Raw genomic sequence first — 16,961 nt, 5'->3', positions numbered from 1 at the left:
GTTAGTCCTGACGAAGGGTCTTGGCCTGAAACGTCGACTGTACCTCTTCCTAGAGATGCTGCCTGGCCTGCTGCGTTCACCAGCAACTTTGATGTGTGTCGCTTGAATTTCTAGCATCTGCAGAATTCCTGTTGTTTACAATCTCCATCAGCACAGGTGCACCACAGGACTGTGTGCTTAGCCCTTTGCTCTACTTGCTTTCCAGCTATAACTGTGTGGCTAAGCACAGCTCCAACACCATATGATGACACCACTGTTGTGGGCCATATCAAAGGTGGTGATGAATCAGCATACAGTAGGCAGATTGAAAATTTGGTTGGGTTGTGTCATAACAACCACTCACTCAATGTCAGCAAGACCACGGAACTGATTGTAGACTTCAGGAGAGGGACATGAGAGGTCCATGAGCCAGCAATCATCAGAGGATCAGAGGTGGAGAGGGTTAGTAACCTTAACTTCCAGGGTGTTACTATCTCAGAGGACCTGCCCTGGACCCATCATATAAATGTAATTGCAAAGAAAGCACAGCAGCATCTCTACTTTCTTAGGAGTCTGTAGAGATTCAGCATGACATCAAAAACCTCGACAAACTTATATAGATGTGTTGCGGAAAGTGTATTGACTAGCTGCATTATGGCCTAGTATGGAAACACCAGTGCATTTGAGTGGAAAATCCTACACAAGGTAGTGGATTCAGCTCAGCACATCATGAGTAAAGCTCTCAACCATTGAGCATATCTACATGAAACACTGTTTTAAGGAAAGCAGCATCCATAATCAAAGATCCTTACCACCCAGGACATGCTCTCTTCTCACTACTGCCATCAGGTAGAAGGTACAAAAGCCTCAGGATTCACACCACCAGGTTCAAGAACAGTTCCTATCCCTCAACCTGTCATGACGGGAGGCGCTGGTGGCAGACCCAAATGCAAGACACAGACACCGAAGAACTAGGAACAGGACTTGATTAGAGAGCTGGGTTAGAGATGTGACTGGATGCAGACTAGGAGCTGGGACAAGAACACAGACTTGGGCTAGGACATTGGCTAGGCAAGTGGGATCAAGACAAGGAACTGAGAACTCGGAGCCTGGGCTTGGACTCCAAGCCAGAGACTGGACAGGGACTCAGAAATTGGGTCTTGACTTGGGCTCGGACCCCGGAACTAGGCAAGGACATGATGTGGCTACAGGACTGGAAATGGCTTGGGCACTTCATGGTGAGGACTTGACGAGGCTTGGGTTCTTCGAGGCGAGGACTTGACGAGGCTTGGGTTCTTCGAGGCAAGGACTTGATGAGGCTTTGGTTCAGACTCCGAGCCAGAGACTGGACAAGGACCCAGAACCTGGGTCTTGACTCGGGCTCAGATCCGGAACTAGGTGAAGACATGATGTGGTCTTGGGAGACAGGACTAAGCAAGGCTACAGGACAGAATGAGAGACTCCTGGGCAAGACGAGGGAACTCCAGCACACGATGAGGCACATGGACAGGACGAGGCACGTGGACAAGAAGAGAACACGAAGCCTTGACTTAGTACTCAGGAACAGCCGAGCCTTGGACTTGGGACAACAGGAACCTCAGAACCTTGGACTTGGAACAAAAGGAACGCAGAACAGAGCTTTGGTCTTGGGGAGGACAGGAACACAGAGCCTTGGTTGAGAGCACAGGAACACGGACCCTTGGTCGAGAGCACGGGAACATGGACCCTTGGTCAAGAGCATGGGAACACAAGGACATGGAACACAGAGCCAGGACCCCTCCTTGGGAACAGGACTTGGGGCCGGGGCTCTACACAAAATGCTGAACACGACGAGACAGTTTCTAACACTAGGTAGCAGCAAATGGCCAGACCTACGTAGCACAGGCGTGGACACAGAGACAGTTCCCAACACTAGGTAGCAGCAAACAGCGGGACCTACCTAGCACAGATGTGGACACAGAGACAGTTCCTTATCTTGACACTGCAAACCTCCGGTCTCGCTCCAGTGGTAGAACCTGACAAGGTCGCAGGCAAGGCTCCAGGCACAGGTTGCAGGGCAAAGCTCCAAAAGGAAGGGGAAAGGAAGGGAACAGTCCAGCCTCAGGGTAACAGAAAAGACAGCCTGGCTTACTCAACAGAGGCAAGAACAGGAAGGGACAGATCCAACCACAGGGTTACGGCAAAGATGGCCTGACGTACCCCACAGAGGCGAGGATGGGATACTGACAAGACATACCAGCAACCACACTTGAACCCAGGGCCATTTATATTTCCAGACCCAAGACAAGCATCAGGTGCCTATGATTAAACCCAACTGAAACAAGGGACAGCCGGAAGACCCAAAGTCCGGAGTCCACGGACCGGACCCTGATCTGGAATATGGTCTTCATGGACTGGACCATGACACAACCATCTAGTTCTTGAACAAAAGAGGAAACCTACACTCATCTATTGAGATGTTTCCACAACCAATGATCTCACTTTAAGAACTCCTTACCTTGTTATTTCAGGCTCTCATTATTTATTGCTATTTATTTATATTTGCATTTGCAGAGTTTGTTGTTTTCTGTGCTCTTGCTCTTTCATTGATCCTGTTTACAGTTACTGTTCTAAATATTTGCTGAGTATGTCTGCTGGAAAAAGAATCTCAGGGTTGTATGTGATGACATACATGTACTCTGATAATAAATTTTACTTTGCACTTTTGAAATTTGAGGCATATTGGCAACATCCATAAGTTGGCTGATAATAGATTTCTCTACTGTGTAAGTTCAACCTCTTTGGTGCTTGGAAGTACTTTCTAAAGGGTGAAAATCTGGAAGCAATAAAGTTCAAAGAGAAAAAAGACTGGAGTCAAAAATAACTAATTGGGCTAGTAATGTGTTCACTTATGTATTTACGAACCTGAAATATTGACTCTGCTTCTCTCCCCCTAGATGTCACCTGCCCACTGAGTGTTTACAGTACTTTCTGTTTTGTTTCTGTCTGATTGATGAATAAACAAATTTGACAAAAGAGAAAAGGGATGGAAGTGGTCAGGGCAGATTGGAAAAATGTACTTAGGTTAAATATATTGTCATCAGGTTTAGAGAGTCTTCTGAAAGAATGTTAAGATGTGTTATAGCTTTACATTTATGCTTTCAAAAGCACCAAGTTCATATATGTATCAAACAAACGCCAGACTGATGCATTGCTGCAGTCCATTTTCATCTACTAGAAAAGCTAAACAAATTACAACCTTCTGCTCAGCAGCACACTTACTTTTTATTAATATTTATAGAAGCTTTGGACAGAAGTAGACTATGTGGCACTTAAGCCTCCTGAGTCATTCAATATGATGATGGCTGTTCTTCTGTACTATTTTTCTACTCTCTTCCTATACATTTTGTTTTAAATTTAGAATTCTATCTACTTCCTTTCTAAATACGTTCCTGTTCTGGAACTGCAGTATCTTGCTGTTGCATAACTCAGATAAACTGTTAAGCCAAAGTGTTACTGTAATATTTGATTGGTCTTCCATGTCCCCTTCCTTCTCAGCCTGCTTCACACTACTGTCTACCTCCCCACTCCCCCATCTGAAGTTGTGTGGTAAGTGGGAATTCAACTACTTTATTCCATATTTCCTTGTAAATTCTCCAAACTGAAATTCTTATTGTAACAGTGTAGACATTGGTCAGAGTGGGAGTAGGATGGTGAATTAAAGTGGCAGGTAACTGGAATCTCAAAACCATGCCTGATGCCCAACACAGCAGTAAAAATTACTGAAGTTACAATAGAATACCCAATCTTCAAGGAAAATGCATAAATCCACAACGAATAGATGGGCTTATTTAGACATGGGACTGAATGAGGGCACAGCATCATTTCTTCTAAAGATGTGTGAAATGGGAACTCCAGATAGTGATACAAATGGAACTGTTATGGAAAATTAGATGAGCATTCTGTGTAGACTCTTTGGTATAGTGGCCTACTATGATATGGAAGTCAAAGCCAGTAGGGATACAGGCTTGACAGGTTAGAACTGCAGAATAGAAACTCTTCTACAATAGGTGCCCATTGGGGATGCCTTTTGTTTTAGTATGTTGGCAAAGGCTACAGAAGTATCTGCAAAAAATGTTGACTCGAAGTGTAGTCGAAAATTTTGGAAGGCTTATAAAAAGTTAAATGAAGCACATGTTCAGTGCCTGGACTAAGTCCACCTCAGATGTTGCAAGGAATACCCAAATTACAATTTGTTGAGTTCAACCCTCCCTACTCATCCTTCTAACATATTGTATTGTCTCCATGACCTTGATTTTGATTTTAAGTTAAATATCAGCTAAACATATCATGTTAGAAAGATTCCAACAGGAATAACATAAACCAGCATACAATCTATCACATAGTACTTATCTGTATTGTAAAGCATAAATAGAAGATCAGAGTATGGTGTTTTATACATCAGCAGTTCCTGTCATTCTGCAGGGTGTGTATGTCAAATTTAGTCGATTAACCATAGAACATAAAACATGAACTACTAATTCTTTTGAATAAGGCAAGTGTCATAGCTATCTCTAAGCCCACACCCTAACACAGAACTGAATAAGCATACCAAATAAAAGCAAAATATCTAGTTACTTAGCAACCAAAAATATGACCATCTCTATTTATCCAGATGTTAATGAAATAATTTATTATTGTGCGTTGAATAATGTGAGCAGAATTAGTATTATTAATTTATGATCTGTAAAGACTTGCAAATGCTCTCGCAAGCTAGTCGATATTTTCCTAAGAGCAAAGACTCATAAACACAAATTGGAGAACTGACCTGCTATTGAGCCAACACTCGTCAAATACAGGCATAATTTTTGTAAATTCTGCAAAATTGCCTTGCTCTTAGGTATAGTCCTAATCCTAAATTATGAGACCCAGTAGGCTGGCAGGATATTGCACAATGAAATGCCATGATTTTGAGAGGAGGTCTTTCTACAAAGTGGCCATAAGGTAGCATAGTGGTCAGCTCAGGGTGCCAGGGTTCGGAGTTCAATTCTGACATCACCATCCAAAGGGTGAGAGCCAGCAGCAGGAAATTGAGATACATATTGGTCCCTGTGACATACATCTGGTAGGAAGAGAGAGGAGATCCTAAAGAGAGGATATGGGGAGTTAGGCAGAAAGCTGAAAAGCAGCACCTCCAGGGTAGTCATCTTTGGATCGCTGCCTATGGCACATGCTAATGAGGGTAGGAATAGGATGATTTGGAAGATGAGCATATGGCTGAAGAATTGGTGCATGGGGCAGGGTTTCAGATTTCTGGATCATTGGGATATCTTCCAGGGAAAGTATGAGCTGTACAAAAAGGATGGATGACACCTGAACCCCAGAGGGACAAATATCCTTAAGGGCATGTTTGCTAGAGCTGTTGAGGAGGATTAAACTAATTTGTAACAGGGGCTGGTGTTGAAAGGGTTTCTCTTCATGTTGTCATAATTTGGGTGAAGGAATTAATGCTTTTGTATCTAGATTTGCCTTCAATATAAAGATAGGTAGAGAAGCAGATAGTGTTGAAGGAACAAGATATCTACAGAAGTATATAGACAGATTCTGAGAATGGGCAAAGAAGTGGCAGACAGGATGCAATGTAGCGAAGGATATGGTCAAGCACTTAGGAAGAAAAAATAAAGGCAAAGACTAATTTGTAAATGTGAAGAAAATTCAAAAATCAGATGTGCAGAGGGATTTGGATTCCCTAAAGATTAATTTGCAGTTTGAGTCAGTGATAAGGAAGGCAAAAGCAATGCTAGCATTCATTTTGAGAGGACTAGAATAGAAAATCAAGGGCATAATGCTCAGGTTTTAAAAGGCATTGGTCAGACCTCACTTGGAGCATTGTGAGCAGTCTAGAAGGAGGAGCTTAGGAGAATCAGTAGTGCCTAACGGTGACTCCTTTACTTGCATCTTCTGAAACAGCTGTATTTCCATCTTTAAAATCTCTATTTTTCCCTTTCAGGGTTCTATTGAAGACCCTGACCTGGAGTTACCTGCTGACTTTGGTTCTTTGCGGGAATGGGACTCACTCTTGGGGTTTCATGACTGGCCATTATCCAGCATGCAAAGAACGCAGCCTAAGAGCTTCACTTGCCTTCAGAGGTTCAAGATTTCGTGGCTCTCGAGACCTTGGGGGGGGAGGGGAGGTGAGATCAGAGGTCAGTGTCCAAGTAGGAGGTCGGTGTGTTGTGGGAGATGGAAGATCTCTGGCTGTCTGCCCAGAGACCGAAGATCTTTGGGTACAGAGCTTGGAAAAAGTGACGCAATGGACTTTTAACATCATAAACCAGTGAGTTGTTTGTTTTGTCTCCCCTCTCGCTGTGAAATGGAGACACTTGTTTCTCCCTTATTAGGGAGAGAGAGCGCCTTTGGTATGTTGAATACCGGGACAACGTGCAGTCTTCGGGGTACAGTAAGTCTGTGTTTTTTCTGTTGCTTTGCTCACGTTTGAGTGCTCGGTGGTGGGTGCCGATGCTTTTTATTGCCGGTGGGAGGAAGGGGAATCGTTGCTTGCTGCCACTTATGCGCTGGAGGGAGCGGAGCTGGGGGGTTACTTTGGGGTTCTAATATTTAACTGTCATTCATTCTTTGGGGGGCTCCTCTGCTTTCATGGCTGTTTGCAAAGAAAAAGCATTTCAGGATGTATGTTGTATACATTTCTCTGACATTAAATGTACCTTTGAAATCTTTGAAACCTTTAAGTTTTGGGTCCCTTATCTAAGACAGGATGTGCTAGCATTGGAGAGAGTCCATTGGAGCTTCACAATAATGATCACAGGAATAAAAAGGTCAACATTTGAGGAGTGTTTAATAGGCCCTTACTCGCTGGAGTTTAGAGGAATGAGGGGGAGCTCCTTGAAGCCCTATTGAATATTGATAGATCCGGATAGAGTGGATGTGGAGAGGTTATTTCCTGCAGAAGAGGAGTCAAGGATCAAAGGGCACAGCCCCAGAATTTAGGAATGTCAATTTAGAACAGACATGAGGAAATCCTCCTTAGCCAGAGGTTGGTGAATCTGTGAAACTCTTTGACACAGAAAGCTGTGCAGCACAGTTCATTGGTTGCATTTGAGGTGGAGGTTAATATATTGGACATAAGATATAAGAGCAGAATTAGGCCATTTGGTCATTGTGTCTGCTCCACAATTTCATCATGGCTGATCCAGTTTTCCTCTCAGCCCCAGTCTCATGTCTTCTCCCTGTATTTCTTCATGCCCTGACCAACCATGAATCTGTCAACCTCTGCCTTAAATATACATAAAGACCTAGCCCCCACAGCTGCCTATGGCAAAGAATTCTACAGATTCACCTCTCTAGCTAAAGAAATTCCTCCTCATCTCCGTTCTATTCTCAGGCTGTGTCCTCTGGTCTTAAGCTCTCTCACCATAGGAAACATCCCTTCCACATCCACTCTATCAAGGCCTTTCAGCATTTGATAGGTTTTAATGAGGTCATTCCTCATTTTTCTGAATTCCAGTGAATACAGGACCAGAGTCATCAAATGCTCTTGATATGACAAGCCGTTCAATCCTGGAATCATTTTCATAAACCTCCTTTGAACCCTCTCCAGTTTCAGCACGTCCTTTCCAAAACTACTCACAATACTCCAAGTGAGGCCTCACCAGTGCTTTATAAATCTCAACATTCCATCCTTGTTTTTATCTTCTAGTCCTCTTGAAATGAATACTAACATTGCATTTGCCTTCCTCACCACAGAGTCAATCTACGAATTAACCTTTAAGGAATCCTGCACAAGGACTCCCAAGTCCCTTTGCACCGCAGTTTTTGGCATTTCTCTCCACTTTGAAAATAGTCAACCTTTTCACTTCATCTACCAAAGTAGATGACCATACACTCCCCGACAATTGATTCCATCTGTCATTTCTTTGCCCATTCTCTGAATTTGTCTAAGTCCCTCTGTCGTTTCTCTAATTCGTCAAAACTACCTACCCCTCCACCTATCTTCATATCATCTGCAGACTTTGCAACAAAGCCATCAATTCATTCACCCAAATCATTGACATATTATGTAAAAAGAATTGGTGCCAACACAGGCCCCTGTTGAACACCACTAATCATTTGCAGACAACCAGAAAAGGCTCTCTTTATTCCTACTCTTTGCCTCCTTCCAATCAGCCACAGCTTTATCCATGCAAGAATCTTTCCTGTAATACCATGGCCTTGCAGCTTGTCAACCAGCCTCATATGAAGCATCTTGTCAAAGGCCCTCTGAAATTACAAGTACACAACATCAACTGATTTGCCATTGACTATCCTGCTTGCTTCAAAGAATTCCAACAGATTTCTCAGGCAAGATTTTCCCTTTAGGAAAGCATGCTGACTTGGCCTATTTTATCATGTGCCTCCAAGGAACCTGAGACCTTCCCTGGAAGGCAGCCCAATGATCCAAAATTCTTGTGCCCTCCCTCTTGCACCAACTCCTTAGCCACATATTAAACTGTATAAGCTTCCTAGTTCTCAGCTCTGAAACATGTGGTGTGGGAAGCAATCCTGAGATCACAACCCAAAAGGTCCTGCACTTTAACTTAACACCTAACCCCCTGAACTCCCAGTGCAGATCCTCATTACTCATCCTACCCATGTCATCGGTACCTACATGGACCATGACTTCTGGCTGTTCACTCTCTCACTTAAGAATGCTGAGGACTCAGTTGGAGATATCCCAGACCCTGGCACCCGGGAGGCAATGCACCATCCGGGGTATCTTGTTCTCGCCAATAGAACCTCCCGCCTGTTCCCCGAAATTTGAATTCCTTATCACCTCGGCATGCCTTTTCTCCCCGCTTCCCTTCTGAATCACAAAGACAAACTCAGTGCCAGAGACCTGACCACTGTGACTTTCCTCTGTTAGGCCATCCCCCGACAGTATCCAAAGTGATATACCTATTGTTGAGGGGAATGGCCACAGGGGTACTCTGCACTGTCTCCTTAACCCTTTTCCTCTTCCTAACTGTCACCCAGTCTCCTGTGACCCACACCTTTGGTGTAATTACCTCTCCCTATGTCCTGTTTATCACCCCTTCAGCCCTCCAAGTGATCGGGGGTCCATCCAGTTCCAACTCCAGCTCCTTAAGGCGGATTGTTAGAAGCTGTAGCTGGATGCACTTCTTGCAGTTGCTGTAGTTGTTAGGGACACTGGAGGTCTCCCTGCCTTCCCACATCCTGCAAAAGGAGCATGCCACTATCCTGCTTGGCATCTCCACTATCTTAGCTGAGCAGATATAAAGAAGGAAAGGAAAAGAGATGTAACCTAGAGCTCTTCTTTTCTCCCGCTTTCTCTGACTGTAGCCGCTCTTTGCAGAAGCCTCAAAATCATATCTCTGACTCTATCCACTCAGGTGACAGCTGCTGTGATGATTTTCTTGTTCTCGATTGATCAGGGCATCAAAGGTTACGTGGAGAAGGTAGGAGAATGGGTTTGAGACGGATAATAAGTCAACATTTTGGAATGGTGGAGCAGACTCAATGGACCAAATGGCCTAATTCTGGTCTTATCATCTGTGAGGAGTCTGCACATTCTCCCCATGGGATGCCAGTGTTTTCTCCAGGTGAACTGGTGTCGTCCCCTTGTCCAAAGACATACCAGTTTATAGGTTAATTGGTCACCCTAAAAAATTGCGCCATGATTAAACTAGGGTTAAATTGGGGGTTGCCGCGTGACATAACTCAAGGGACCAGACGGGCCTACTCTGTGCTGTATCTAAAAATAAACTAAAATAAATTTTAAAAAAAATAAAATTGTTCAGAAAAGCAATAACTGCAGGCAAGGCTCTGGCTTCAGATTTTGGCAATATCCTCAAGCAATGACTTCCAACTCTTCTCACTGTGCCTGGTATTCAGAAACAGATTGCAAACATTAACATCCTTTTTTGCAAAATGCTAAAATTCAAAAAATAAGTATACTTCCAATAAATTAGAAACACTGAAGAGCATCAAGTTAATTCTAATTTAAAAAATGGTAACTATCTTGCAGCTATCCTTTGTCTGTGCAGCCATTCTTCTCGATTTGCTGAAAGATCCTTGCATAAGCTCAGTGCCAGCACTAGGGAACAATAACAAGCACATGCCATGTTATTATACTCTTTGTGGACTCCAATACTGGAGCACAGACAGAAAATTACTGGAACCAACAAGTTCAGAACTTCTGAGTTGTGTGCATGTCCCAAAGTGCTTAACTCATAGGATGCCATAATCACTCCCACTTCACCACGGAGCCTCGGCATTTAACCCGCAAGTCCTGCTCCAGTTGCCTTTCATAATGAAACTGAAAAATGAAGAAACTACAGGAACTACAGGAAATATGGGATAAAAACAAGAAAAAAGTGCTGGAAACACCTTATATGTCAGCATCTGTGGAGAGAGAATCAGAGTCAATCTTTAAGCTCCAAAATTCATCATCAGAACAAGGAAAAAGAAAAAAACATGTTAATTTACAGTAGCAGAGAAGGTGAGAGAAGGTTGGGTAGAGCAAATGAGTTGATAGAGTGAGACCAAATGAGCTGATGTGGCAGTTGGACACCTGGTGGCCCTGTCTCAGTCTCTGCCACATCTCCGTGCCTCTCTCTCCTCCATTTGTCATGGACCTCTCCGATCCATCTGGCTACCCTCCAACTTGATGGCATGAATATTGACTTCTCCTTCCAGTAAACAAATCCCCCCCACCCTTTCCTCTATTCCCCACTTTGACATTTTACTTCCCCCTGGGTCCCCTTCTCCTTCCCATTCTCCTATGGTCCACTCTCCTCTCCTATCAGATTCTTTCTTCTCCTGCCCTCGACCATTCCCGCCCACCAGGCTTCACCAGTCACCTTCCACCTAGCCTCTTGCCACTCCCCCCACTACCTTTTTAATTCTGGCGTCGTCTTCCTCCTTCCTTCTCGGTCCTGAAGAAGGGTTTTGGCACAAAATGTCAACTGTTTATTAATTTCCATAGGTGTTGCTTGACCTGCTGATTTCCTCCAGGGTTTTGTGAGTATTCCTTTGGATTTCCATCATCTGCAGACTTTCTCATGTTTTTTTTATTAGGAATCTTTATCTAATTTTTGTGTTACTAATAGCAGGGCTGTGGCACATTGCTAGCAGAATAGGGCGTAGCACCGGAGAGAGAAAGCCACGCCTATCAGTGGCAAACAAAATGAAAAACTGGCAAGTGAAAGTTTAGCATTAGAATGACAAAGGAGAAAGGGAATTTCAATGAATTAATTAAATAGAGCATGCATCCTAGATCAAGTTGTTTAACTAATCACACTCCACTCAGCTCAAGCCTTCTTCTGTTGTACCTGACTCTTCTATGTACGCTTCAGTTCCCTCTTCCCTTCCACTATCTTCTTAAATGTCTCTATACTCTCTTAAGCATACTTGGCAAAGGTAAGTTCCAAATTTCCCCACACTCGGATCACTTGGTGACAACTCTTGATAGCCTCCACCTTTTATCTTCCCCATAAGTGGAAGCATGCTCTGTGTGTCCACTTGGCAAAATCTTTATAATTTTAAAGTAATGCACTAACTCACCCTTTTCCTTGCCTTTGCAAAACAAAAGAGCCACAACTGGTTCACTTTGACCACATGAGTTTAAACTTCAATTTAATCTTTGTTAAGTAGGCACAAGAAATTGCAGGTACTAGAATATGGGGCAAAAAGAAAAGAACTGTTGGAGGAAATCAATGGGTCATGCAGCATCTGTTGGGGAAAAGGAATTGTTGATACTTCGGGCTGAGATCCTACCTCATCCAGGTTGCGAGGTCTTGACTCAAATAATTGAAGAATTCTATTCCCCCCACAGATGCTACTTGACCTGCTGAGTCCCTCCAGAAGTTTGCTATTTTTCCCCTTTGTTAACCATTCTTGCATTCTTCTGCATAACTCTAAATCCTTTCAATAGTTCAGCACCCAGAACACTACAGTGTCCTCCAACTATGGCTCAGTCTTTGTTTAACACTGATGTTAAATTCACGAGATAAACTCTAATTTGGTAATTGTCTTTTTCAATAGGTTTCAATAGGCGTATTTAATGTCAGAGAAATGTACGCAATATACATCCTGAAATTCTTTTTCTTCTCAAACATCCACAAAAACAGAGGAATGCCCCAAAGAATGAATGACAGTTAAATGTTAGAACCACAAAGCCCCCCCAGCTCCCCCCAGCCATGCACAAGCAGCAGCAAGGCAATGGCCTCCCCACCAGCAAAAAAAGCAGTAGCACCTTCCACCAAGCACTCAAGCATGCAGCAAAGCATCAATAAAGACTCAGACTTTCAGTACCCCAAGGACCACTCATTCACCCAATATTCAATATACCACAGGCTCTCTCTGTCTCTGTCTAATAAGGTAAAAAGAGGTGTTCCCGTTTCACGGTGAGAGGGGAGACATAACAAAACAACTTGCTGATTTATGGTGTTATAAGTTTGTTGCATCGCTTTTTCCGAGCTCTGTGCCTCTGGGCACACAGCCAGCAGTAAGCCCGTTACTTCTGATCTTCCTTGTTCTTCCGCAACGCATTAGTCGGCAGTGGCGGCGCCAGCCTTAAATCTGCCAGCCACCAGAGTCACGAAAATCTGGCACGCCGAAGGCTCTCAAGCCTTCCAGGCTGCATCCTTGGCATATCGAAAAGTGGCCGGTCGTGAGGCACTGACAGCGGGTCCCATTCCTGCAAAAAACCAAACTCCAGGTCAGGGTCTTCAAAAGAACCTTGAAAGGGAAAAAAAGAGATATCAAAGATAGAAATAAAGCTGATTCGAAGATACAAGCAAAGGAGTTGCTGTTTAGTGCCATCTTCACTCAACTCCACCTCAATGCTTTTTACTAACGATATTAACCAGTGTCATCACTATCATAAGTTTGTACACCAGTCAGCAAACAGGAGTCAACCATTTCATTGAGAGACCAGGACATGCAATAGTCCTGATTGAAGCTTAGTCCTTCCCCGGACTGGACTCTTTATGAATTCCAGTTTCTCAGTCCCTGATTTTTAAGGTGTGTTCAGTAGAGATGCTGGGCTTTAAATACATATAAAGCCTCACATGCAGAAGCAGCTAGATTGGCTATTTGCCTGTTAAGTGTTCACCTAAAAATTTCACGTGGCCTGCCTAAGGCGATCCTCTATTCTCAGGCTGCCTCATGTTAATATCACTCACTCTGACATGCAGTTAGTAGCCTTAGGATTAATGCTTGTGCAAGTTGCAAAATATTAAAGAACTGGAATTATTGTAAAATTTCTACTGACAATTACATCAGCATAGACTTGCTTTGCCTACGTGCATCACGTACTCCTGACAATCACAGAGCTTTAGACTTGTTACAATGATTTGTTCAGACTCACTTCATTGAGGCAACAGGACTATCGCTTACCAATTGTGTTGGCAAGTATGCATCTTCAGTCAGCTTTAACAAAGTCCATTGTGGAGAGTGCAGATTGATACTTAGGGTGGCATACTGGTGCAGTTAATTGTGCTATTGCTTCATGGCACCATCTCCAATAATTATTTTATTAACTTACCCTGGATTAGTGGTAGAAACATTCCAGCATCCCCGGCAAAGGACGAGATTTCTGCTTGGTACTGTCGGATATGTTTCACAATGGATGAAATCCAAATGACTGTTCGAAAAATACCCCATGAGGAATCAGGTCTGCCTACTAAATGACCAGACATGGTCAAAGTATTAAATTTAAGATATATTGGCCATTAATACAATGAGAAACTGTCTGCATTAAACTATTTCAAAATGTAAACTGCAAACAGTAACCAGCTTTAAAATTAGAAACACGGATGTTTAAATAAGCACCATTGTGTAAAGAGTCATTTTATTGGTTCACAGAAGGAAGACAGTCAAGAGATATGGTTTATAAACTGGCATTCTCAGATACACTGACCCAATGGATAGACAATGGGGCTCTGCTTACTGGTCTACATCAAACAAGGCATCTGACCTCTCCATTGACATCCCCAAGTGTGAATGATAAGGACACACTAGGGGAGCTTTACAGAATCATCATCTCTCTACAAAACAAGCATCTGGGTCATCTTTTTCTAAATGCAGGAGACTTTAATCATATTAACCTGCAGGACATTTTATCCAAATTGCACCAACATGTTATTATGGCCACTAGTGGAACAAAGAAACTGCACCATGCTTATACAAACAAATGTGATATTTACAAAGCCACCCACACCCTCATCTTGCCCTCTCTGACCACATCCTCAAGATGTTATTCCCAGCATTCTGACTGCTGCTGAAAAGGGAGAAACCAGTCAAAAGAGCTATCATGGTATGGCCTAATGAGGCAATGTCTCTGCTTCAATACTGTCTTAAATGGACTAAATGGCAGATGTTCAAGGAGGTTAACACCAACAGAGAAAACTCATACATCAGGGAATATGCCTCATCTGTCACTGGCTAACTTTGCAAGTGTGTAGACAACATCAGCACTCAAGAACAGTCATCTCAAAGCAGGTAACAGAACAGCTCCCAGAGCAGCAAGGAGAAATCCCATCTTAGGCATCAAGAGGGTGTTATGTCCTGTAAAATTTGGGTAAAATGTCATGCAGGTTAACTCCAGAAACTAACTGAAGGAAAACACAGGAGCAGGATATTTTCTACTTAGTTTTCTCTTCCTTTTCTTTAGTGAGGTGCTCTCATATGATGTGGAGACATAATGGCATATTCCATTCACGTACTTTTACATATAACCCATAATGACTATGTAAACAACAATGCTTAATCTAACAATACGTTACTCAAATATTGCTGAAATATTGAATATTGAAAGGGGCTCTCAAGACATTAACAATAGTGGAGACTATTGGGAGTACCTCTGGCCACTTCATTAGCTGCATCCACTACCACGAAAAAAAATTGTGTCCATGAATACTCCAGGAAAATCCACATGATGTCACAATGGGGGGGCGTTGATAGCAAACCCAAATGCAAGACACAGACACTGAAGTACTAGGAACAGGACAAGGATGCAGGACCTGGGCTAGGACATGGACAAGAAACAGGGAAACAGGACAAGGAACTATGAACTAGGAGCCTGGGCTTGAACCCCGAGCCAGAGACTGGACAAGGACCCAGAACCTGGGTTCTGCCTCAGGCTCAGGCCCCAGAACCGGGCAAGGACATGACATGACTGCAGGACTGGAGGCTGGGGTCTTGAGGCTTGAGGCTTGGAGACAGGCTTGGGGTCTTAAGGCTTGAGGCTTGGAGACAGGCTTGGGGTCTTGAGGCTTGAGGCTTGGAGACAGGCTTGGGGTCTTGAGGCTTGAGGCTTGGAGACAGGCTTGGAGGCTTGAGGCTTGGAGACAGGCTTGGGGTCTTGAGGCTTGAGGCTTGGAGACAGGCTTGGGGTCTTGGGGCTTGAGGCTTGGAGACAGGCTTGGGGTCTTGAGGCTTGAAGCTTGGAGACAGGCTGGGGTCTTGAGGTTTGAGGCTTGGAGACAGGCTTGGGGTCTTGGGGCTTGAGGCTTGGAGACAGGCTTGGGGTCTTGAGGCTTGGAGGCAGGTTGGGGTCTTGGGTCTTGGAATGCAGAGGCTGATAACTCGGAGGCTGGAGCTTGTCGACAGACTGGGAACTGTACATCAACATGGAGCCAGGACTTATCCTTCGAAAAGCCAGGACTCATCTTTAACACGACACTAACATGAGATAGGACAGTACAGAGACATAGAGCCTGCCGGGACTCAACTTCATCTTCACACCAAGGTGGGACAGGACCATCCGTTGGGTAGTGGCAGAATGGCAGGACTTACCCAACAGAGGCAAAGACAAGATCAGACAAGACAGGTCCCCCCGCAGGGCAATGGCAGAACGGCTTGACTTACCCCCACAGAGGTGAGGACAAGACAAGACAGATCCCCCCGCAGGGCAATGGCAGAATGGCCTGACTTACCCCACAGAGGCAAGGACAGGACAAGACAAATCCTCCCACAGGGCAACGGCAGAACAGCCTGATTTACCCCATGGAGGCAAGGACAAGACAGGTCCCCCTGCAGGACAACGGCAGAATGGCCTGACTTACCCCATGGAGGCAAGGACAAGCAGAGACAAACACCGAAGAACGACAGACAGTTCCATCTCTGCATTGGCGATTGAACTAGACAGTGTGCGGGTGAGGTATCCAGGCAGAGAGTCAGGCAAGGTATCCAGGCAAAGAGTCAGGTGAGGGGGGAAAAGACAGGGAGGGGAACAGGACAGTCCAGCAGGGAATCCCTGGTTTGCAGAGGTATTTTTGTCTCAGCCCCGAAACGAGAATCATGTGCCTACAACAGAAACTGGGGAAAACCAGAAACCCTGGAATAAGGTACTATGGACTGGACCGTGAACCGGAATATGGACTTCACGGACCGGACCATGACACATGACGTCTCTGCCAGGGCAATACAGGCCATTCCTAGGGATGGACAGACATTGCCCTTGGCCTCTTCTGGACATGTTGGCATCCCAAACAGGGCATAGCAATCTACTCGATCTGCTGATCTATCCCAAGACAGCAGACAAAGCTACAAGGCAACACTTTCATTTTCATTGGGCCTAGATGACCAAGGTGTATCCATGATGGTCTCCACGATTTTAGCTCTCAACTTGGATGGTACAAATCTCACTCTTGACATAAAGCAATCCTCGTCAAGGACAAGTTCATCTCAGCACTGGTAAAAATAGGGGAACTGTAAATTCTGCTGCACATTCCAACCATTTGGGTTGCCGTGTAGACCTGAGAAGTGTGGGGTCTGATTTCCCTCTTGATCATGTCCACTGTATTGGGAGACTTTTGATTTGTATTAGGAAAAATACATAAAGAGGAGTGTCATCTTTTGTAAATTTTTCAAGTACTTCCTTTTCCAAGCCTTAACGGGACAATCCATCAGCATTTCCATGAGTAGCTGTCTTCTTGAATTCAATGTTGAAATTGTGTCCTTCAAGAAACCGAGCCCATCTC

General features: G+C 44.1%; 1 long non-coding RNA gene across 1 annotated transcript in view; it reads right to left on the bottom strand.

Annotated features, from left to right (window-relative positions):
- Positions 1-11,272: 11,272 nt before the first annotated feature.
- LOC140202941 (uncharacterized) overlaps positions 11,273-16,961 on the bottom strand; it is a 36,780-nt gene continuing 31,091 nt past the window's right edge. Inside the window, exon 3 of the long non-coding RNA XR_011887238.1 lies at positions 11,273-12,673. This is a non-coding gene — a long non-coding RNA (uncharacterized lncRNA). The remainder of the gene's footprint in view (positions 12,674-16,961) is intronic.

The sequence above is a fragment of the Mobula birostris genome, chromosome 9 (assembly GCF_030028105.1).
Source record: "Mobula birostris isolate sMobBir1 chromosome 9, sMobBir1.hap1, whole genome shotgun sequence".
NCBI lineage: Eukaryota > Metazoa > Chordata > Chondrichthyes > Myliobatiformes > Myliobatidae > Mobula > Mobula birostris.
This window is presented reverse-complemented; position numbering and strand designations above follow the sequence as displayed.